Raw genomic sequence first — 24322 nt, forward strand, 5'->3', positions numbered from 1 at the left:
GGAGCTGGGAGTGGGGGCGGAGCCTGTAACTGGAGTGAGTGTGGTGGTGGGGGTAATGGGGGTGGAGTCATGAGCAGGGTGGTGTTCCCCTCAGGGTTCTGGGGGGCGGGGATGGTGACAGTGGGATCTGTGGGGGGTGTGTCAGCAGAATGCAGGTGAGTGGCATTGGTGGGGGCGGAAGCGGTGGTGACCACGGCAGTAGGGGTGGCAGAAGTCACTGAGCGTGTGACATCAGCGATGATGTGAGGGGCAGAAGTGATGGCACGTGTGATGCATGAGGAATTGTGAGGGGCGGAAGTGGCTGTGGGAGTGACCAATAGTGGGGGCGGAAGTGACATCATCACTCATTCCATATGCATACCACCCTTTGTGCAAAAAAGTTGCCCCTCAGGTTCCCTTTTATTCTTTCCCCTTTAACCTTAAACTGATTCCCCAACCCTGGGATGCATGAGGAATTGTGAGGGGCGGAAGTGGCTGTGGGAGTGACCATGATGGGGGCGGAAGTGACATCATCACTCATTCCATATGCATACCACCCTCTGTGCAAAAAAGTTGCCCCTCAGGTTCCCTTTTATTCTTTCCCCTTTAACCTTAAACTGATTCCCCAACCCTGGGAAAAAGATGGAGTGCATTCACCTTATCCATGCCTCTCATGATCTTACACACTTTTATAAGATCCTTCCTCAATCTCCTACACCCTAAAGAAAAAAGTCCTAGCTTGTTCAACCTCTCCCTATAACTCAGACCCTTGAGTCCAGACAACATATTTGTAAATTTTTTTCTGCACTCTTTCCAGTTTAATAACATCCTTCCTATTTCAAGGTGACCAAAACTAAACACAATACACCAAATATGGCCTCACCAATGTTGAGTACAACTGCAACATAACTTCCCAACTTCTATACTCAGTGCCGTGACTGATGAAGGCCAGTGTGCCAAAAGCCTTCTTCACAGCCCTGTCTATCTGTTGCTCCTTGCACCTGAACTCCAAGGTCCCTCTGTTCCACTACACTCCTTAAGGCCCTACCATTCACCATGAAACTTAACTTCCCAACTTCTATACTCAGTGCCGTGACTGATGAAGTGCCAAAAGCCTTCTTCACTGCCCTGTTTATCTGTTGCTCCTTGCACCTGAACTCCAAGGTCCCTCTGTTCCACTACACTCCTTAAGGCCCTACATTCACCATGAAACTCCTACCTTGATTTGACTTTCCAAAATGCAAGACCTCACTCTTATCTATTAAACTTCATGTGCCATTACTCGGCCCACTTCCCCAGCTGATCGAGGTCCTGCTGCAATTTCTAATAACCTTGTTCACTGTCCATGATACCGCCTAGTTTAGTATCATCTGCAAATTTATTAATCATGCCTTATACATTTTCACCCAAATCATCGATATAGGTAACAAACAGTAATGGGCCCAGCACCGACCCCTGAGGCACTCCACTAGTCACAGGCCTCCAGTCTGACAAGCATCCTTCCATTATTACCTTCTGCTTCTGACCATCAAAACAATTGTGTACCCAATTTGCCAGCTTCCCTGAATTCCATGCAATCTAACCTTCCAAAGCAGCCTACCATGTAGAACCTAATCAAAGGCCTTCCTGAAATCCATATAAACTACGACCACAGCCCTGCCCTCATCAACCTGCCTGGTCAGTTCATCAAAGAGCTCGAATAAATTTGTAAGGCATGATCTCCCACTCACAAAGCCATGCTGACTACTCCTAATCAAACCCTATCCTTCCAAATACATGTATATCTTACCTCTTAGAATCTTCTCAAGTAACTTACTGACCACAGATGTTAAGCCTAATGGTCTATAGATCCCAGTTGTTTTTCCTTAAAGGTACAATTAGCCCTTTGTTTTACATATTTCTCATTGTTGTGCAATATTGACAATGAGCTGCCTTGTCAGAGATGTTATCTGCCAGATAATTGGTAAACAGTGGCCCTGACTGCCCCGTCAGGTACATATGATAGATTCCCTGACATTGTTTTGAAAATGATCAGGAAAGTTGTCCCCAAGACCGTGGTTAACATCATCCCTCAATCAGTATCTACCATAGATGATGTCCCTATTTGCTTCCTTGATGGTTGTGGAATGCTGCTTCATGCAGTTTTTCCCTCTGCCTCCATCTGACTGTTTCTATGCTAATAGTCACTATTCCTGCTTGTCGCAGCAAGTTTCATCTTCTTACAACTTGGTTTAAAGAGATTTCTTCTGAATTTTTGATCAAATTTATTGATGGCAATCCTTTGTGGTCTCGCCACAAATGGGAACATCTGGATATTAGCCTTACTAAAACCTTATTTAATTTTAATCAGTGTCAGTTCACTCTTTAGCCTTCTCTTCTTTAGGAGAAAGGTTCTGACATCACCTTTATGAATTATTTTGCACTTTCTCCAGCATTTATTTCATGGTTGCTCAGTGGTTAGCACTGCTGCCTCACAGCGCCAGGGACTCAGGTTTGATTCCAGTCTCCGGCAACTGTCTGTGTGGAGTTTGCACATTCTCCCCTTGTATGCGTGTGTTTCCTCCAAGTGCTGCGGTTTCATCCCACTGTCCAAAGATGTGCAGGTTAGGTGGATTGGCCATGCTAAATTGCCCATAGTGTTCAGGGGTGTGCAGGCTAGTTGCATGAGCAATGGGAAATGTAGGGTCACAGTGATAAGGTGAGGGGGAGTGTGGGTCTGGGTGGAATGCTCTTTACAGCATCGGTGTGGACTCGATGGGCCGAATGGCCTGATTCCACACTGTAGGGATTCTGAAACAAAAACTTAAAGTGAACATCCGAACTAGATATATGATTCCAAACATTAATGTGAGCTGCTATTTTCAGTAAGTTGTGTCTCTGGTCTGCTCATTCCTATCTCTTCTCAAAACTAATTTAGATTTTAGTCATTCAACTAGTACATGACCTCCTTCCTCTTCCAACAAAACACCTTGTTTTTACACACCTTGATATTAATGTATCAATTACGTGCTCCTTTCACAAGTTAATTAAGAAAGGTTATAATTTTTCCCCGAGATCTTTATATTTAAAGGCCAATTTCTTTCTCATGGTCTTTAGCTGTCGCTGCTATGAAAAATAGATATGAATAAAGGACGTCATCTACTTCAACTGTCTTCTGCAAGTTTCTACATATTCTGCCTCAGCCGCCCTACTCAACAGGTATGAAGGAACAGCTATGAGTTGAGGGAAAGATGGTGGCTTTGTGTTATATTAGCAAATACTCCTAAGATCCAGCTTAACGTTTTGAGGCTGAGTTCAAGTATGCTTGACAACAAGTCAAGCTTGAGTTTAATTTATAATTCTGGAATCAAAAGTTACTCCAATGATAACCATGAAACTACAGCAAACTTTGTTAGAACCAACACCTTATGAATTTTCGATAAACTGACAGAAAATATATACCTCAAAACTGCAGAGCTTAATGTGTAATTCAGTCCAATTATTATCGTTTTGTAAAAATGTATTTCCCTCAATGTAAATATACTCAGCAATCGAATGACCAGATGAAACATCAACAGCTGATTTAATTTCGAGTCAATTTCTCTTCAAATGCCGCAATGTCCAAGTCGTCAGTTGAAGATGCGTGTGAGAAGGCTTTCTGCCGGCAAGTTTTATTTAAGGCAAAGTTGCATTTTTTACAATGAATGATGCTGTAAATGAAGTGTAACAGTGACATGTAAACTCCCTGCATTATGTTTCTATTACTTAGTATGTGTTTTTCCATTAATTATGTGGACCTCTTGGTCAACCGGGATGTTTGATCAACCAGCCCACTTCTGGTCCCATAGATGTTGGTTAATAAAAAGCCTACTGCATTAGTTAACTGATATTCTTTTGAGAAGTAAATCTTTGACTGGTTATGTGTGAGACCAAGCGATGTGTTTGGTTTTTAACCGTCCTTTGAAATGGTGTAGTGGGTTACTCAGGGGTAACAGGAAATGGATTGACCAAATGCTGACCTTGCCAGCGACACCCACACAGGGTGGCATGGTGATTCAGGTTAGCACTGATGTGCAGGTTAGGTGGATTAGTCATGTTAAATTGCCCATAGTGTCCAGAAATGTCCAGGCTAGGTGGATTTGCCATGGGAAATGCAGGGTTACAGGATAGGGTCTGGGTCTGGATGGGATATCTTCAGAGAGTTGGTGAGGACTCAATGGGCTGAATGGCCTGCTTCCACACTGTAGGATTCTTCGAATCTGCATCTCATGATGGGATAAATTGCTGTATGCCAGCTTTTTCTTGGGATTTACCCAGTCATGGGTGGCACAGTGGCACAGTGGTTAGCACTGCTGCCTCACAGCGCTAGGGACCTGGGTTCAATTCCTGCCTCAGGCGACTGTCTGTGTGGAGTTTGCATGTTCTCCCCGTGTCTGCGTGGGTTTCCTCCAGGTGCTCCGGTTTCTCCCACAGTCCAAAGATGTGCGGGTCAGGTGAATTGGCCATGCTAAATTGCCCGTAGTGTTAGGTAAGGGGTAAATGTAGGGGTATGGCTGGGTTGTGCTTCGGCAGGTCGGTGTGGACTTGTTGGGCCGAAGGGCCTGTTTCCACGCTGTAATGTAATCTAATCTAAAATCTAATCATATACCATCTTTTATCACCTGACAAAAGGCCCCCTCATTTGCTCCCTTTACTGAACCTCACTACTCAAACTTCCTTTCTGGTCCAACAGTCCAAAAACAGTTCCCCCAATACCCCATCTATCTGGGGTTCTGCCCCAGTGAGTTTTGCAGCATAGGGCATTCTTCTTACAGTAGAGGAGGTGAACAAAAGATTCATGGAGGAGGTGCTCAAGGTGATGAAGAGTTTTGTTAGAATAGCTGAAGAGATATTATTTCCAAGGCTATATGGGTTAGTAACGAAAGGAACAAATGTTAAATGAATAACTAAAGAACCAACAGTAAGTTTGGGAAAACTTTTTCTACACAAAGAAATTGCAATGATATGGATTACACTGCTCAAAAGGGGAGTGAAAGTAAATTTAATAATAACTTCCGAAAGCAAATTGGACAAATATTTGAAAATTGTAAAAGTATTTCAAAATTATGGAGAAAGACAATAGGTACATATTCTGATTATACAAAGACAGGCAAGCAACAAAGTTGTGATGAGGATATAAGCAGTTTGGTGAACAAAGATAGCTTAAGTGACTGGGCAAACATTTGAGGAGAAAGTGAGGTCTGCAGACGCTGGAGATCAAAGCTGAAACTTTATTGCTGGAACAGCACAGCAGGTCAGGCAGCATCTAGGGAACAGAAGATTCGACGTTTCGGGCACATGCCCTTCCTCATAGATTCACCACTCTTAAAAGAAGTTTCTCCTTCTCTCGGTTCTAAGGGGTCTTCCTTTACTCTGAGGGTGTGCCCTCGGGTCCTAGTCTCTCCTGCCAATGGAAATATCTTCCCAATATCCACATTGTCCAGATGGTTCAGTATTCTGTAAGTTTCAGTTTGATCCCCCCCATCCTTCTAAATTCCATTGAGTATAGATCCAGAGTCCAGATGCATGCAGCTGGTCCCCATGTGTCATGCCCTGAGATGCTGGCTGTGTGGAGACCAACCTGGAGGCTCTTTCCAGGTAATGGCAGGCTGACTTTGCCAGGTCTCCAATCTGATAGTCATGAATATAATTATATTTACCACTAGCACATCTACATCAACATCTCTGACTTCACAAATTGAGACAGTTTGAATGTTTCACAAATTCAGCAGATTTGGTGAAGTTTAATGCAGTCTCCTTGCAGAATCAATACCATATACAACAATAACTTTGTCCACTGTGTAAAATCAGACAGTGGGTCAGCAGTTTTCGGAACCCATATGTTCAAGTAACAAAAAGATGCAGTCTCATCAATGTAACGTCATTCAAACATTCGGCAGATACTTTATAACAGGAAAATGTTTTCAGATTAATGATAATGTTCTAATCATCATTGGCTTATTAGGATTTGATTAACTGCATGAGTTAATTTATTTAACACGTTAAAATGCATCATGAACTGAATAGCCTGCCCTGTGCCTATCGCTCCCATGTTTAATAAATATACAGTTTGTTGTGCAGGCAGCTGACACATGCGGTAGGTATTAGATGAATATCTTGTTCAGCAAAAGGTTTCCACTCCACCCTAAACCCTAATCCTAACCTGAGCATTAGCCCTAACACTAATTCTAATCCTAACACTAAACCTAACCCAGCTCCTAACCCTAACTCTTACTCTAAACACAAGGGGAGGAAACTGCCCGGCAGTTTTATCGCTGGACTGTTAGTCTAGTGATTTAGGTAAAGTTCTGGGACCCAGGAACGAATCCCAACATGGCAGATGAATTCAATGAAAAAGTCTTGAATTAAGAATCTAATGATGTCCACAAATCCATTGTTGGTTGTCAGAAAAACACATCCTGTGCATTAATATCCTTGAGGGAAGAAAATTGCTTTCCTGGTCTGACCTAAATGTGTCTCCAGATACACAGAAATGTACTTGATTCTTAACTGTCTTTTGTGTAATTAAGAAAGTTCAATAAATACTGGCCTAGCTAGTGATGCCCTCATCCAATCAATGATTAAAACATTTCTTTAGTTCTGTACAATTGAACTGGGGAGATACCATAAAGATCCTGAATGGTTGGCAATTAGTAGACACCAAAGTTGGTGGGTGACGGATGACCATAAGACTACAAATTAGACCATTCGGCCCATCGAATCTGCTCCACCATTCAATCACTACTGATAAATTTCTCAAACGCTTTCTCCCCATAACCCTTGACCCTCTTCACAATCAAGAAGCAGTCTATCTCTGTTTTAAATATACACAATGACCTGGCCTCCACAGACTTCTGAGGTAATGAATTCCATAGATTCACCACTCTTAAAAGAAGTTTCTCCTTCTCTCGGTTCTAAGGGGTCTTCCTTTACTCTGAGGGTGTGCCCTCGGGTCCTAGTCTCTCCTGCCAATGGAAATATCTTCCCAATATCCACATTGTCCAGATGGTTCAGTATTCTGTAAGTTTCAGTTTGATCCCCCCCCATCCTTCTAAATTCCATTGAGTATAGATCCAGAGTCCAGATGCATGCAGCTGGTCCCCATGTGTCATGCCCTGAGATGCTGGCTGTGTGGAGACCAACCTGGAGGCTCTTTCCAGGTAATGGCAGGCTGACTTTGCCAAGTCTCCAATCTGATAGTCATGAATATAATTATATTTACCACTAGCACATCTACATCAACATCTCTGACTTCACAAATTGAGACAGTTTGAATGTTTCACAAATTCAGCAGATTTGGTGAAGTTTAATGCAGTCTCCTTGCAGAATCAATACCATATACAACAATAACTTTGTCCACTGTGTAAAATCAGACAGTGGGTCAGCAGTTTTCGGAACCCATATGTTCAAGTAACAAAAAGATGCAGTCTCATCAATGTAACGTCATCAGGACTTCAAAGTACCTGGCCTCAGCAAGTGGATTGGGAATAACCAATTATCTTCCCTCTAACAAACGTGAAGCCTTTTTGCTTATGACAGTTATTATTGGGTTGTCTCTCTTTTGATGTTGTCACACCAAGATTGAACAAAAATAAACACTTGTACATTGACACTGGCCAAAACTTCAAACTCGTGCAAAATGAAAATAATTTAGTACCTAGAGAACTGAATACCCCCCCCCCCCCCCCCCCAAAAAGCTGCAAGTCCTCAGCAAGCCTGGAAGCATCTGGGAAACAGAGTTAACATTTCAGATTGCTGACCTTTCCTCAGTTTTGATTTAAAGGAGTAATATCTTTTTATTTAAATACAATTACTCGAAGAGGACAACAATGAGGTCGTATTTTTCATCCCAAACTTGAGCAGAGTTTGAAAGATATTTCAAAATAAAATAGTTTTAACTTAACTTGCAGAATAAATATCACAGGACAGAAATAGATATGACACAGTAATGCTTATTTTTCAGTGGCTGCATCTCTTTTCAGTAAGATTTTCAAAACTGTTGCCAATAGTCTGTGTGCTGACCCAGAAAAGAAATAGATGGTTCATGCATTAATCCATATAAAAGAATTCAGACCTATTAATACAAAAATGCATTAGTAAAAAACATACAAAATGCAGAAGGGTGATGAATAAGTAAACTAGCACAAATAGCCTGTGAGAGAAATTGCAAGTTGTGGAATAATTAGCTATATGATTAAAAATACAAAGCACATTTAAAATGAGGAGGAGCAGTTTGTAATCTCGGAATCATTGTGATATATGATTCCAGTTTAAGCTGGGCTTTAACTAAATTGTATGTGCAAGAGAAGCTCCACTACCACCAGGCAACAAGTGGCTGACTTGGTCCTACCTGACAGAATAATCTGAGAGTGGCAATTCTGCAATCATCTGGATCGGGGGAAGTGATGGAGTGGTGGTATTATCGCTGAACTGTTAATCCAGAGACCCAGGTAATATTCAATTTTTAAAAAAATCTGGCATTAAAGAGTCTAATGATGACCAAGAATCAGTTGTCAGGAAACTCTATCTGGTTTAGTGATGTGCTTTAGGGAAGAAAACAGCCACCCTTACCTGGTTTGGCCCACACGTGACTTGAGACCCACAGCAATGTGGTTGACTCTTAACTGCCCTCTGTGTAACAAGAGATGGGCAATAAATGCTGGCCTAGTCAGTGACTCCCTCATCCTATGAATGAATGAAAAGAAGTCATGTATGGCGTGTCAAGATTGAGTCATCTGAGTGACTGCAGATAGTATGTTTGGTTTATTGTTGTCACATGTATCGAGATACAGTGAAAAGTATCACTGCAGGCTAATCAAATAAATCATATAAACCTTACATGAGGACATCAGGGTCATAGAACAGAATGCAGAATATAGTATTACAGCCACAGAGAAGATGCAGAGAAAGATCAACTCTAATGTTTGAGAGGTCCATTCATAAATCTGATAACAGTGGGGACGCAACTGTTCTTAAGTCTGTTGGTGTGTGCTCAAACTCTTGTATTTTCTGCCTGATAGAAGAAGGTGCAAGAGAGTATAACCGGAGTGGGAAGGATCTTTGATCATGTTGGCTGTGGGAAGTGTATGTTGGTGTAGACATGCTGTCAAACCTTTCCAGTTTTAGTGTACAAATCCTGTAATGAAAATCAAACCTTCTATCGAGCAAATTATTTTCATTACACTTGTGAGTACTTGATGAGTAGTTATTATGCAATGCCTGTTTCTTCTAATATTGATTCTAGTATTCTAGTATTGATGAAATCACAATAAGAGTGCTATGAAGTTACTGTTGATCACCCGTCTCAGTGTGAAAGCTAATCTTTTGGTTCACCTATTTGAACAGGCCTGTGCCAATTTCAACATCGGCGTCAAGTCTTCATTTAGTGACTGAAATTGGCTTTTGCAATTTTTGTGGAAGAACATGACAAACTGGTCTGAAAGGTTGCCTTTCAGATGTTGTACGTCACAGGCCTGTGATGAATTTTCAATGAGAATGGTGACAAACCCAGATTAGTACACCTTCACTAATGCCTCTGTGAATTGGAAAATCGACACAAGCCTGATTGGATCAGATAACTCTTTTTAAATTTAAACCGACTGTCTCCGAAAATATGTAAATTTGCATCAACGAAAGGAAATGACCTCTAAAAGAGGTATTTCTAGACGAGAAGTTATGAAAAATGCAGGAGGGGGAAGAGATAGATGTGAATGGCGTGAAAAACTGGACGTGAGAGAAATCATAAAATCCCAATAGGACAGGTAGAGATGATTCAGCACCAACCATCCCATCATATTCCCATAAGTTCATAATTACCATGGTCAACCTACCTAGCCTGCATACTCCAGGACTTTATGGGGTAATTTAGCATGGCCACTCCATCTAACCTGCACACCTTTGGAATGTGGGAGGAAAGCAGAGCACCTGGCAAAAGCCCACACAGACACAGGGAGAAATCCACACAGTTGGTCACCCAAGGCTAGAATCAAACCTGGGTCTCTTGCACTGTGAGGCAACAGTGCGAATCATTGTGCCACTGTGTCAATGACACATTGAAATATTCAAGGTGGAGCATATACAGCACAGTACAGGCCCTTCAACCCTTGATGTTGTGCTGACCTTTTATCCTTATCTAAGATCAAATTAACCTACATACCCTACATTTTACTATCATCCATGTGCCTATCCAAGAGTCACTTAAATGTCCCTCATATATCTGACTCTGCTCCCATCACTGGCAGCCCCACCACTCTCTGTGTAAAGAACCTACTTCTGACATCTTCCCTAAACCTTCCTCCAATCACCTTCAAATTATGCCCCTTGTGATAGCCATTTCTGCCCTGGGGAAAAGTCTCTGACTATTCACGCTGTCAATGCCTCGCATCATCTTGTACACTTCTATCAAGTCACCTCTCACCCTTCTTTGCTCCAATGCGAAAAGCCTTTGCTCCCTCAACCTTTCTCCATAAGACATGCCCTCCAGCCCAGGCAGCATCCTCTCTAAAGAGTCCACATCCTTCCTTTAATGAGACAACCAGAACTGAACACGATATTCCAGGTGTGGTCTAACCAGGGCTCTATCGAGCTGCAGGAGAAAGTGAGGACTGCAGATGCTGGAGATCAGAGCTGAAAATGTGTTGCTGGAAAAGCGCAGCAGGTCAGGCAGCATCCAAGGAGCAGGAGAATCGATGTTTTGGGCATGAGCCCTTCTTCAGGAAGAAGGGCTCATGCCCGAAACGTCGATTCTCCTGCTCCTTGGATGCTGCCTGACCTGCTGCGCTTTTCCAGCAACACATTTTCAGCTCTGTAGAGCTGCAGCATAATTTCGCAGCTCTTAAACTCCACCGACCTTTGTGTCATCTGCAAACTTACTTACCCACTTTGTCATCCAAGTCACTTATAAAAATCACATTGAGCAGAGGTCCCAGAACAGACCCCTGCGCAACACCACTGTCACTGAGCTTTAGGCTGAATACTTTCCATCTACTACCATCCTTTGTCTTCTATGGCCAGCCAATTCTGTATCCACACAGGCAAATCCCCCTGCATCCCATGCCTCCTTAGTTTCTGAACAAGCCTTACCAAATGCCTTGGTAATATCCACTGTTGGAGATGGATGGATAATTTGCCCACTCTGTCCGCACCCCATAATGTTACTTCTGGATCCACCCTCGTGATTCCTTTTTGGTTTCCAAACTGCTAAAAAATAACTCCCCTTCAGCTCTTTGATAATTCTTCCCACATGTAACACAACAGAAGGATCAGAGTAAAACAGGTTCTATTAACGCTGTGACAAAATGATTGCGTAGGTGGATCAAACGCTTTTATTTATCTGTTTGTTTTTTCTTAGCTTATTTGTTGAGGAGCTCTAGCTGAAATAGTGCTATCTGCGTGCTTTGGAAATTGAACGTGAACAATGGTATTGCAGAGCAAACACACTTTCCGAATGAACTGTAATTGACACAGCTGATCCGACTCGCATTGGTAAAGGTACATCGTTCAGTCTGTGAGAGGGTCTGACAAGTGTGCCGACACAATCTAGGATAGAAATCTGAAGCTTAAAAAAACTCTTTTTTTTTGTTTGCAGGGAGGGGAAGGTATCCAGGAGGAAGTGAGACACTATTTGCCGATGACACTACTGAGACCCAAATAGTTTCACTGGCATCAGTGGGTTTAATAAAACTAAGACGCCAGTCACAGGTCAGTGAGTGAAGTGGAACTTGACGTTACTGAGCACATGTACAATGTGATATCTTCTTAAGTAGTTCTTGTGGTTACAACAGCCAGCTACCAATTTCATTTGATGCCAAGCCGTCCCTGTCCTCTTCATCGGCATGATTGTGAGCTCAGGACTCACTGACAGCAATAGAAAATTAACTTTTGTTTTAGCTCAGTGATTGAAAAGATTCATTTTCTCAGATGCAGCACATATCCCAACGTACTCGTACTGATGCTGTTGAGGCAAGAATATGCCTCGTAAGTGACCATTGTCAGATCAAAACTGAAACGTGGTTGTCAAGGCACGGTGGCTCAGTGGTTAGCACTGCTGCCTCACAGCGCCAGGACCCAAGTTCAATTCCTGCCTCGGGCAACTGTCTGTGTGGAGTTTGCACGTTCTCCCTGTGGGTTTCCTCCGGGTGCTCCGGTTTCCTCCCACAGTCCAAAGATGTGCAGGTCAGGTGAATTGGCCATGATAAATTGCTCGTAGTGTTAGGTGCATTAGTCAGGGGTGTGTGTAGGGAAATGGGTCTGGGTGGGTTGTTCTTCGGAGAGTCAGTGTGGACTTGTTGGGCCAAAGGGCCTGTTTCCACACTGTAGTGAACCTAATCTAATGACAGAGTCACTTCTGGTTTTTTTTTGCATCAGAAGCTGCAGTGAGTATAAATGGATCACAGCCAGCATTGTTATCATTACAATTTCAAGTCACAGACTGCTAATTCTTTTAACCATTGTTTTAAAATATCAATGATTTGTATTCAGTTTCAATATCGTTCACAATGTGATGACTTGTCCAATGCTCATGTTAGAAATCTGGAAAAAAGCTTACATTCATACAGCCTCCTTTACATCCTCAGCAGGTACGCTAAATTCCAGGCTTGTACATCTACCTGAAAAATCTTAACCAAGAATTCCCACGAGATGGAAATCAGAAAGAAAAACTTACATTTATGTAGTGCCTTTCATAACCTTACAATGTCACATGTACTTTGGATTGAATGAAGAGGAGTTGATGACTCCTCGTGGTCTTCTTGCTAGACCATTAATCCAGAGATCAAGGTAGTGTACTGGAGATTAGCACTTGAATCCCATCATAGCAGATTATAAATTTTAAACCCAGAATTAAGGGTCTAGTGATGACCATGTTGGACATTTTTTTGTGTAAAATTTGAAGACTTTGAAACGAACCTTAATCTGCCATCATCTTGGGAACTGATGATTATGGACATTGTTAGTTCCTTCAGTTGTCTTAAAGGATAAGTAATGACGATAACCATACTCATCAGTTTCCGAGATGATGGCAGATTAAAATTCACTTCAAAGTCTTCAAAGTTTACACAAAAAAAGTCAATCCACTATGGTATAAACTGTAAGCACAATGGTAATTTTCCTAAAGTCACATTCTATCCTGAATCCCACTATCCTTTCGGATAACTGAAAAAGCTATCATATTTCTACATTTTAGTTCCATGTTTAAAGGACACAGTCCCATTAAATGACTTTATTGAGAATCCTTACAGTGTGGAAGCGGGCTATTTGGCCCATTGAGTCCACACAGTCCCGTTGAAGAGCATCCTACCCAGATCCACCCTAGTAATCCCACATTTCCCACTGCTAATCTACCTAGCCTGTATACCCCGGACACTATGAGCAATTTACCATGGCTAATCCACCTAACCTGCACATCTTTGGACTATGGGAAGAACTGGAGCACCCGGAAGAAATCTTCACAGACACAGATGGTCTCCTGAGGCTGGAATCAAACCCAGGTCGCTGACACTGTGAGGCAGCAGTGCCACCCACTGAGCCACCGTATTTGACTCTGTCCCCAAATGATTTTCACAGCTATGCTGCTCATCTTCCTTTGAGTATAGGCATTCACATCTGTACTAACAATATGGAGTGGTAATTGAAGTGTGCTGCAGTTCCCTGCAGCATGCAGTTCGGCCTCACAAGCAGAATTTAATCTTAATAGAAGTTGGAGAAGTAGTTGATCCCAATCACGTCCCCAATCAAAGATTTACAGGAGTGTTGCTGTAAATCCATCATTTTTGCACACATTTAGTTTCCACCTTTCCCTTCTGGACCCTTTCCCTTTTCGGAAGGATCTCCTTCCTACGCTGGACAAGAGCTCAAATCTTTTTCTTAATTTAGTTTATTCTTTAGAAAAAAAAAACCCACTAGTAGCATTGCAATGTTAATCAAAACCTGAAACTTGGGAAAATAAGTCAAAATACCATCTAGCCCACCGACCCAAATTCTACATTGGTGCCAGTTGTTCTCCATTTCCAAGGACACGCAGGCACGGATGTAACCATAAAAAGCAGGCAGGATCCAAGGAGCAGGAGAATCGACGTTTCAGGCATAAGCCCTTCTTCAGGTTTCCTGAAGAAGGGCTTATGCCCGAAACGTCGATTCTCCTGCTCCTTGGATGCTGCCTGACCTGCTGGGCTTTTTCAGCAACACATTTTTCAGCTCTGATCTCCAGCATCTGCAGTCCTCACTTCCTCCATAAAAAACAGGCAGGCAATTTGTCCCACTCCATGGCCTAGTCCCTGCTCTTATTAATGGTTACTGTAGCCAAGCCCAGGAGCAGGCCCATCAGGAGGTCCTCTGACTGCACACTCACCACCACCAGAATGAATCCAGGTCTTAAAAATATATGAGCATCAATTGCTCTCAGTCAACTGTGAAGCTTTCCATTTGACCTTTAAAAGGACCTGCATTTCTATCTTTGACAATGGGAAGGATATAAGCATTTAAAGATTCAACTCAGGTCCCTCATACTCATTGCTACTGCTTGAAGTGTATGATCCAATGCTTCATAAACGAGACAAACTGCATTATGGTATTTCTACCTGAATAAACTTAACCTGAAATCCACAACTGGAAAGTTAGAATGAAAGAAAGAATTTTATCTACATTGTGCCTCTCATGACCTGAGGATATCTCAGCAGCCAATGACATAATTTTCAAGTGTGAGTATTGTCATCTAGGGAGAGAAAGTAATCAGTTTAAGTAGTTTTCTAGAACTATCTTAAGGATTTCTGAACAAATACAACTGACTTCTCTTCCTGTAATTGACATATATCGAGGCCTCTCTGGGATTTATCTAGTTCCAATATGGTGTGTCATGAAGGATCATAATATACCTTTGCCTTAATGTTCAAGTACACACTTGTTGGATAAAGCATACTTGAGAGCTTAAAAAATGTGTTGGTGATCTTCTTCTCACTTGCTTGCTGTATCTGTGGGAGAAAATCCCAAGACAGAGATATGATTGGTCACAAGATTCTAATTGCACAGGATACATTTGAAGAAACTAAGACACCTTTATAGTGTCACTTTTGTCTTGGGATTAAGACATATTTTGTATTTTTACTATTTTGGTAGGATCGGGTGCAATATTCCATTGATCGAAAGAAGTTAATTTGGCTCATGTTGTTTTTACATATTTTGCAGTTGAGAACTAAACTTTAGCTTCCTCTTGCTTTCATTAGTTGTTGGAAGTTTACATCATGCTTGTGTTTACTTCTCTCAAGAACTATGACATCATCCACAATACAGAAACAAATTGGTGGATTCTCTGGGTTATGACCAATATATTTTCACTATTCACTAATTGATAATCCAAATGGTAGTCCGAGTAGACAGTGCTAACTGAAAAATGTTCTGAAAGTTGATGATTGCTGTGAATCTGGGGGGGCAGATCTATGGTTCCTTATCCATTATTGGCATTACTTGTAGAAAAATGTTTGGCAACTGAAAATCTGAGACTAAGTTCTTCCAAGAAGGAGTCAGCAGTGGGAAACATACACAGAGTTTTGTCTTTCTTCGAAACACCAATTGTTGTGATGTGCAATCTTGTCAAATTTGATTTGAACCACGGAATGCAATTCTAGTTTGAGCTTATCCTGAATGTGATTGCTACATTTACAAGGACAGTCAATGTTGGTTTGGGCATCATCTTTCAGATGTAACACTGCATCTCGTCTACATTTGCCAATAGAATTCAACCAGTCAGGGTAAGAACCAGCCAGGTTGTGAATTTAGTCTTTGGTTCTGGAGTTGACATATTAGTTGCATCGTGGGTCGTGATGAAACATAGATTGGTGCAGGCTGGTAGTGCTATGATAGAAGGACCCACTGTGTCCACAATTTTCAGTCCATAGTTTTCAGGTGCCCATCCTGAGGAGCCGCATTGTTGTTGAAGATGGATAATAACATTGTAAGGGATGTCAGACTAAACCTAAGTAGTTAGCTTAACATGTAGACTGCATCACATTGTTCCAGTTTCCAGAGTACATCTCCAGCAGCATGCATAAAACGATGACACTTGCTCTGGCACCATGGCTTTTGCCCGAAATGTCGATTTCGCTGCTCCTTGGATGCTGCCTGAACTGCTGTGCTCTTCCAGCACCACTAATCCAGAATCTGGTTTCCAGCATCTGCCATCATTGTTTTTACCTGGCACCATGTCAACCGTGGCATATTGCCCATTCCTTTCTAGGGACATTACTTCGGTGGTAGTGAATCTTCTGATTTTCTGATGGCATCTGTGTGGTGGGTCAAGTCTAGCACATGTTCTCTGATTGAAGCCTGCAAGCTTTCATGTTACAGTGACCTTTGGACTTAGTGTTAGTGGGAATTTAGAAACTTAATTCAGCATTGCCGCATGGTTGGTTCTCCCTCACATGCTGCTGGGGTCCATACTGTTACATTGTATGCTTCTCGAGCACTTGAATTTCTTGCATATTTTAGTCCTGTGTTCACGTGTTGAACATAGGTTACGTTTGCCACATAATGCTTGACACATCTCATACACACCTTGGATGTTTTGTTGCTCTTGTTGAAGTCTGCAATTATTGTATCAGAATTAAGAACTTCTCTATCTTATGTTACAAACGCTGCACATGTTCAGATAAAGAACCTAAAGGTTTGATTCTGCTTTTTAATGTAGCTCCGAGCTGCCTGTAATCCCTCAGGAGAACCTCTTTCCTAGACTTCTCTGTTCTGTCGTTACCATGTGGACCATAACAACTAGATCCATCCCTTTTGAGAAATTCTCCTTCATATTTGGATGTTTGCTTTCCATTGTTGTGTTATTTTGTGCTCTTTTATGTCACAAGTCAAAATCTTCATTATCTTTGCCTTTGTTGGCTTCTCTTTTTTTTCTGTTAGTCTTCATGCTTTACTGCTTTCAAGCTTGTTGCTTTTGGTGTTGCAAGCTTCTGCCTGTAGGTGGCATTTGCACCTAAAAAGAGGGAGCAGCTGACTTTGCAAAGACAAAATGGTGGAATGGACTGACCTCTGAGCACAGGTCAGATCTCCTTAATATCAAGATTATTTTTTTCAGTTTATTCTTTCTTTATTTTGCTGTATTTATTTGCCAGATTGCCGCAGCAACTTGGAGCTGTTCTTTCAGCAACTTCTAGAAGTCCCAATTATAGAAATTGTGTTTTTTAAATTGATTCAGTTGTGGCCTGTTTTTTTTTAAATGAGAGAGTTTGTTTTTATTTGTTCCAGGGATGTGAGTATCACTGATAGACCAGTAATTATTACCTGTCTCTCATTACCTACAGGAGATACTGAACAACCTCTTGAATTATTGTCGTAACCTGGGGTGTAGATGCATCCACAGTGCTGTTCAGAAGAGAGTTTCAAGATTTTGACCCAACAACAATGAAAGAATAGTGTTATATTTACAAGTCAGTGTGATGAGTGGCTTGGAAGGGAGTTTGCAGGTGGTGATGTAGCCATCATCTCCTGCCCTTGTTCCCCCATGATGGTAGAGGCTGTAGGTTTTGAAGGTGCAGGAGGCTTGGTGAGTTACTGCAAGTGCATCTTGTAGATGGTATACATTACTGCCACTATGCCGGTGAAATGAGTGCATGTTGATATTGGTGCCAATCAAGCAGGCTGCTTTGTCCAGGATGGTGTCAAGCTTCTTGAGTATTTTCAGAACTGAACTCATCCAGGCAAGTGGAGAGTATTCCATCACACTCCTGACTTGTAGATTGTAGATGTACTTTGGGGAGATAGAAAATAGCTGCACACCATGGAATTGTTGCCTCTGACTTCCTTGTATAGCCATAATATTTCTATGTCCATCCAGTTCAGTTTCTGTTTAGTAGTAACCCCAGGATGTTGATTAATGTGCGATTCAGTGGCATTAATACCATTTGACATTGAGATGTTCACACTGTTTCCTGTTTTAGACTTCAGTCTTGGTTATTGTCATAACATCGCCTCTGAACTCAGAAAAATGATGAGTGATTGTTAGGAAAGTAAGTCTTTGCAACTGCAACTTCAGTCAGCTTTTAGTACTAACTGCTATTGACTTGCAATGTCACCATCATATATTCAGTACCAGCATGAATTGTGACATGTTTTTCTACAACTTAGCCAATGCAGCACATATCATAAAGAGCTGGGAATAGAGTCATAAATCTGGAAGTTAATGAACACCTAATTACTTTCATTGGTTTGATATCACAGATTAACATAGGCATAGCTTGATTGCTATTACATTACACATAGTTGTTTGATTGCTAACAGATCAACTGCCAACTAATGGAATACACATAGAGTAAGATGAAGAACTCCTACACTCGACCGTCACACATTCCACTGTGACCTAGCTGTTCTAAAGGTGTAGTGCCTTTCTGAGATCTGTGCAACGGTACAATTGTCACTGCTTCAGTTAGTTTGAAAAGAACCAATTAACCAGAGCTGGTCGTTTTCTGAAGATATTGGGCTGGATGGGAGTAGCTGTCAGAGCAAAACCAGTGACTAAGTTCCTTGTAAAAACAGAAGGTGGAAGCCTGCATGTGGATGGTTGAAATTGAAACCATTAATACTAAGTGTACCATCTAGTAACTGGATGAGATATGTCTTTGTATCTGTGATTACAGTGAAATTTATCATAAATTGACTGTAATTCGTCTGTTAACTTGTGAGCAAGTTATATTAGTCTTTGATTGTGAGGGTCAAAGGAGCAAACTCTTGGCTTCTTTTTTCTTGTATTACGATCTTGTGTTGAATTTTGTAGTGAGATTGTTTGATGGTCTCGATTATGATATCAGGTACAATTGGTCAAGTGACCACCTCCTATACAGTGTGATGATGTAATTTATAAATATGCTTGTCTGTCTATCATCTTAAACAATCTCGTGTGTAATTCGAGCTACAATTCCATTTTCATCTCTTCCCATGATCAGACCTTTTAGAAAATTGAGCATAGATTTGAGAGAATAAACTTCTCCTCTCCCAGCTCTGTTGTTACCATTATTGGGGTAGCACTTAGAAAGACAACATTAAATGTTTAACTTTTATGCTCCACCCTAACTATTCATTATCCTGCTCGCAACAATATATTTGTGGGAAACTGTACCATAGTGATGTTCTGAAGTGCAATGCAGTTTTTGTTCGTGTATTGCTATTTTTGCCTTTATTCAGCGGTCCCTTACATCAGAATAAAAATGCCTCTTCTTTTGTTTCGGAGATTGACTACGTTATCTTTAATTAGAAGATTTTAAGTAGTCCTAAAATGAGAAACAGCAGTGTGAATAGGCCATAGAATCCATCAAACCTGCACTATATTTTGATAAGACTGTGGATGAACTGTAATGTTAGCCCTGTCATTCTGCACTGTCCACGTAGCTGCCAATTTCCTCAATATCCAAAAACCTACTGGCTCCTGCTTTGAACATTCTCAACAAGTGGAGAAAAGAAATGCTGGTAACTGTTACAATAACTTGTAATTTTCTTAACTGGTGAAGACAAAATAGTTTAGGCAACTGATTTCACTACATGGAGGCCGTTTTTTATTTAAAAATTTAGTGATGTATTGAGCATGACACACGATTGGTCAATTCCTATATTGAATCTGTTGTCTGTCCTTATCCAGTTGATCTTGACCAGGGCAGTGGCCTTGACATAATTGGCCCCAAAGCTGACATGAAGGTGAATATCATTCCCTTTCCACACCTGAGGCTCCCAGCCTCATTCCTGATGAATGGCTCTGGCCCGCAACATTGATTTTCCTGCTCCTCAGATGCTGCCTGACCTGCTGTGCTTTTCCAGCAACACACTCTCAACTCTGATCTCCAGCATCTGCAGACCTCACTGTCTCATAGTTGAATATCATTCCCACTCAGTTGCCCAAGATCCAAATTCCCATCATAAAGTGCAGGTATCCGAGTCCATGGATCAAAATAGTGCTGATTTTCACCATCAAGGTTCACATGAGAAGAATAGTCAGTTCATTAAGGTGTCAGAGGAAACTATTCCAAAAAGAGACACTGCTTTCAGGAGAGGAAGCATGAGAATGGGAAGGAATCGCGACTGTAAACCAATTTTGTCATCACTACCTGATTGATTCCTTGCCTGGGGTTCTGAAACATCCCAATGAAATGGCACTGAAGTCACCTTCAGCAGTCGCAGAGAATAATTCAATGAACGTTGAGGCACAATGTTCTTCATGTACTGTAATGAGGCCATAAGGCCTCCATTTGTAAAGCTGAACAAAACACTGCTGTTCAGACCAATCTATCAAACTATCTACTGCCTGTGGTTTGTTTGGAGAAGAATGATCTCCTTCATTTATCTGTTTCCATAATGGGATCAGTTTGCTCTGAAAAACTTCAAAGGTAGTTGAGATTTATAAGTTGTACTGTAATTAGTTTTGATTCAAATTATAGTTAACTGCAACACACAAATAATCCGCTAGTGCTTCTTAATGGAACGATAAATTATTGGTTTTGAGGCCAAGCGTGTTAAAACTTTATAAACTGTAAATAGCAATGACCTGATATGACTCACGTCCCATTTAGTAAATATTGTGTGTCTGTAAAACTCCCTTAGAGCAAGGATGATACCTGCTCATGTCAAGGACCTGCATATGAAGTATTTTAATGTGCTGCAGTCACCATCTGGTTCTGTCTAACCAGGTACCTATCAATTTCTTACTGCCGGCTATAGCTGCATTGGTTATCAATCTACAAATCCTTCCAATCAGTTTGGTTGCATTATGACATACGTTCTGTGCCGTTAAGTCCAGACGTGGAACTCAAACCTGAAGTTTCTGACCCTGATGAGGAATGCTACCAAAAGACCTTCACCCACAAAGCAAATATGCCAGCATTAGTGTCATGAAAACACTGCAGTACCAGGTAATTTATCACTTTGGAGATTTGTGATGAATATGAGATCTTCAACGTGAGTGAACAGCAAGAAGATTTATTGAGCATACTCGACCCAAGTTCCAGTTCAATGCCATCTGATTAATCTGTTGACCTCTTGCTCATATTAAGCAGCAATATTTAGAATAGAAGAAAAAATCCCTTTACTAGCCAGCTCTACACAAGGGTTTCATGGTATTCGCTCTTGCATGTCTTGAACATCATTAGAGCAAGGCTGGAGTTGCTGAATTCAGCTGTATGCAAGAAGTACCAAAACTAACTAAAAATGATACTAAATGTAATCCAGTTACTTTAAAGATCCTTCTGACACTGACATACTCAGAGAATTTTGAGGGGCCTGTTTCCACACTGTAAGTAATCTAATCTAATCTGTAAGTAATCTAATCTAAAGAATTTTGAGTTGGATTGAATCTAGTGGTCAAAATGTTAGATTTTGGGGATTCATGGCCTGTTACCAAATATATAGGCAGTTGACAATTCATAAGGAATTTTCAGATGGTTTCTAAAGAAGCAAAGTTTAGAGGTGATATATTAGACAAAAGAAGTGCAACCCCATGACAACTGAGGATTGAGGTTCACTGATAACAAAGGTCAATTGGCGCTGAGTGCATTAACTTCACGACGTTGTGAAGGCAGCATCTTGCTCTTTCGCTGAGGTGTTTGGGAACTCTTCCCTGAATATTGTTCTGAGTTGAGAGGATAATGTTGTGCTGATTTAAAATGATCGCTTACCTTCACTATTCAGTCCTTTGAGCAAAGGATTTGGGACATCATGTTGAGGTTGTACAGGCCATTGGTGAGGCCTCTTCTGGAACACTGTGTCCAGATCTGGTCGCCCAGTTATAGGAAGGATATTGTTAAGCAAGAGAGGGTCAGGAAGAGATTTACCAGGATGTTGCTGGGTATGGAATGTGTGAGTCAGAAAGAAAGGCTGAGTAGGCTGGGACTTCTTTCACTGGAACGTAGGAGGTTGAGAGGTCACCTCATCGAGGTTTATAAAATCACGAGGGATATAGATAGGGTTAATGGTAGATGTCTTTTCCCTAGGATGGGGATTTCAAGACTAGGGGGCATATTTTAAGGTGTGAGGAGAGAGATTTAAAAAATAAAGACGTGAGGGACGAAGTTTTTAAACAGAGGGTGGTTCGCGTGTGGAATGAACTTCCTGAGGAAGTGGTGGCTGTTGACACAGTTACAGTGTTTAAACGACACTTAGGTAAGTATATGAATAGGAAAGGTAATGAGGGCTATGGGTCAGGAGAGGCAGGTAGGGCCAGTTTAGTTTGAGATTAGGTTCACCCTGGCCTGGTTGGACCGAAGGGTCTGTTTCTGTGCAGTATGATTCTATGTTGGTTTACGAAGCTTCCAATTAACACCCTGGTCTTTGCATTACTCCTCTACCTTGCCAGGCATTGAGCCTGTGTTGTGTACTCAAGGTTAGTGAAGGAAGGCAGGAATACAGCCCAATCACAAATCGATGCAATGGTTCATATCACTTGTGAGCCTTGTCTGCAGAAGAGTGTGCAGAAACAGGAGCACACAGTGCAGGCTTTGGAAATAGTAGCTAGATAGTCTCCGATCCTCAAAGACAAAAGTCAGCCATTTACCCTTTTTGGTGTCTTCAGTATGCCTGAAGCCTGTCTTGGAGATTCCGATCTGAAAGAGTCCAGTTGTACTAACAAACACAGACTCCTTGAAATGCAACTAGAAGTAGACATACCCATGGTAATATCCCTCCTCCCACCTCATCATCCCGTTCCTACCTGGGCCAAAGCTCAGCTCTAATCCTTGGTGGGACCTCTTCAGGATGATGATACATGTGAAAATAGGATTGATAACAGAAAGTTTAGAGTGAAAAGCGAACTGACAGAAAAACAGAATCTGGGCAGGGAATGGCAGTTATGTTAAAATGGAGAACAAAGGTTTACTATCAACATATAAATAGGAAAAGGATAGCAAGAGAAATAGTGGGGTTAATTTGGAACCAAACATCAGACATGTACATACAGGCAGGGGGCAGGACTGAGGTGTTGAATGAGTGCTTTGCTACTCAAGCCATAGTGAAAGAGGACATGGTTAAGATAGTTAATATGTTAGCACTTTTTGCGAAGATTTGTAGCTCAGTTTGATTCTAAGTATGTATGTTAGCTCGCTGAGCTGGAAGGTTTGTTTTCAGATGTTTCATCACCATGATTGGGTAACATCATCAGTGAGACTCTCACTGTTAATTTGCTTAAAATTTATACAGAGGAAATATTAGAAAGGCTGCCTCTACTTGATTTGATTAATTGTTCTGACATGTACCTGAATACAGTGAAAAGTTTTGTTTTGTGAGCAGTACAGGCAGGTCATAACAAAAAAGGACATACAGATCCTAGAGTGCTTAGACAGAGTGAGGCGTACATGTCATGGTTGCACAGGAGTTGCACAAAAGCAAGATTAACACTAGATTTGATGTTAGAGAGGTCCATTCATGTGTCTAATAACAGCAAGGAAGAAGCTGTTCTTGAATTTGTTTTTGCGTGTTCAAGCTTCTGTATCTTCTGCCTGACGGAAAAGGTTGGAAGAAAGCATGACTGACGTGGGAAGGTCTTTGATGATGTTGGCAGCTTTACTATGGCAACAAGAGCTGTAAATGGGGTCCATTGATGGGAGGTTGGCTTCCATTATGGTCTGGGCTGTGCGTACAATGTTCTGTAATTGTTTACAGTCCTAGGCAGTGTAATTGCCGTACCAGGCTGTTATGCACCTGAATAATATACTTTCTGTGGTGCATGTGTAAAAGTTGGTTAGGGTCCTTATAAACTTGCTGAATTTCCTAAGCTGCATGAGGAAGAAGAGGTACTACTGTGCCTTCTTGACTGTCAGATCTATGTGGAAAGTCCAGGACAGATTGGTTATTGTTGCTTCTAAGAATTTGATGCTCTCAACCCTCTCCACCTCAGTTTTGTTGGTGTAGATAGGGGCATGTTCTCCTCCTTTCTTTCTGAAGTCAATGATCAATTCTTTTGTTTTGCTGACATTGTGAGAGAGAGAGAGAGAGAGAGAGAGAGAGAGATTGTTATAATTACACCACAACACCAAGCCCTCTGTCTCATTCCTGAATTCTGACTCATCATTGTTTGATATCCGGTCTACCACAGTGGTGTCATCAAAAAATCTGCAGGTGGCTTTTGTCCGGAATTTTACCACAATCATGGGTATACAGCGAGTACATAGGGGGCTGAGAACATAGCTTTGCGGGGTGCCAGTGTTGAGGGTCATCGTGGAGGAGGTGCAGTGATCTATCTTCACTGATTGAGGTCTGAGGGTCAGAAAGCTGAGGATCCCGTTGCAGAGGGTGGAGCAGCGACTTAGGTCTCGGAGTTTTGAGATTAGTTTGGTAGGGATTATAGAGTTGAAGA

The sequence above is a fragment of the Chiloscyllium plagiosum genome, chromosome 24, assembly GCF_004010195.1.
Source record: "Chiloscyllium plagiosum isolate BGI_BamShark_2017 chromosome 24, ASM401019v2, whole genome shotgun sequence".
Taxonomy (NCBI): Eukaryota; Metazoa; Chordata; class Chondrichthyes; order Orectolobiformes; family Hemiscylliidae; genus Chiloscyllium; species Chiloscyllium plagiosum.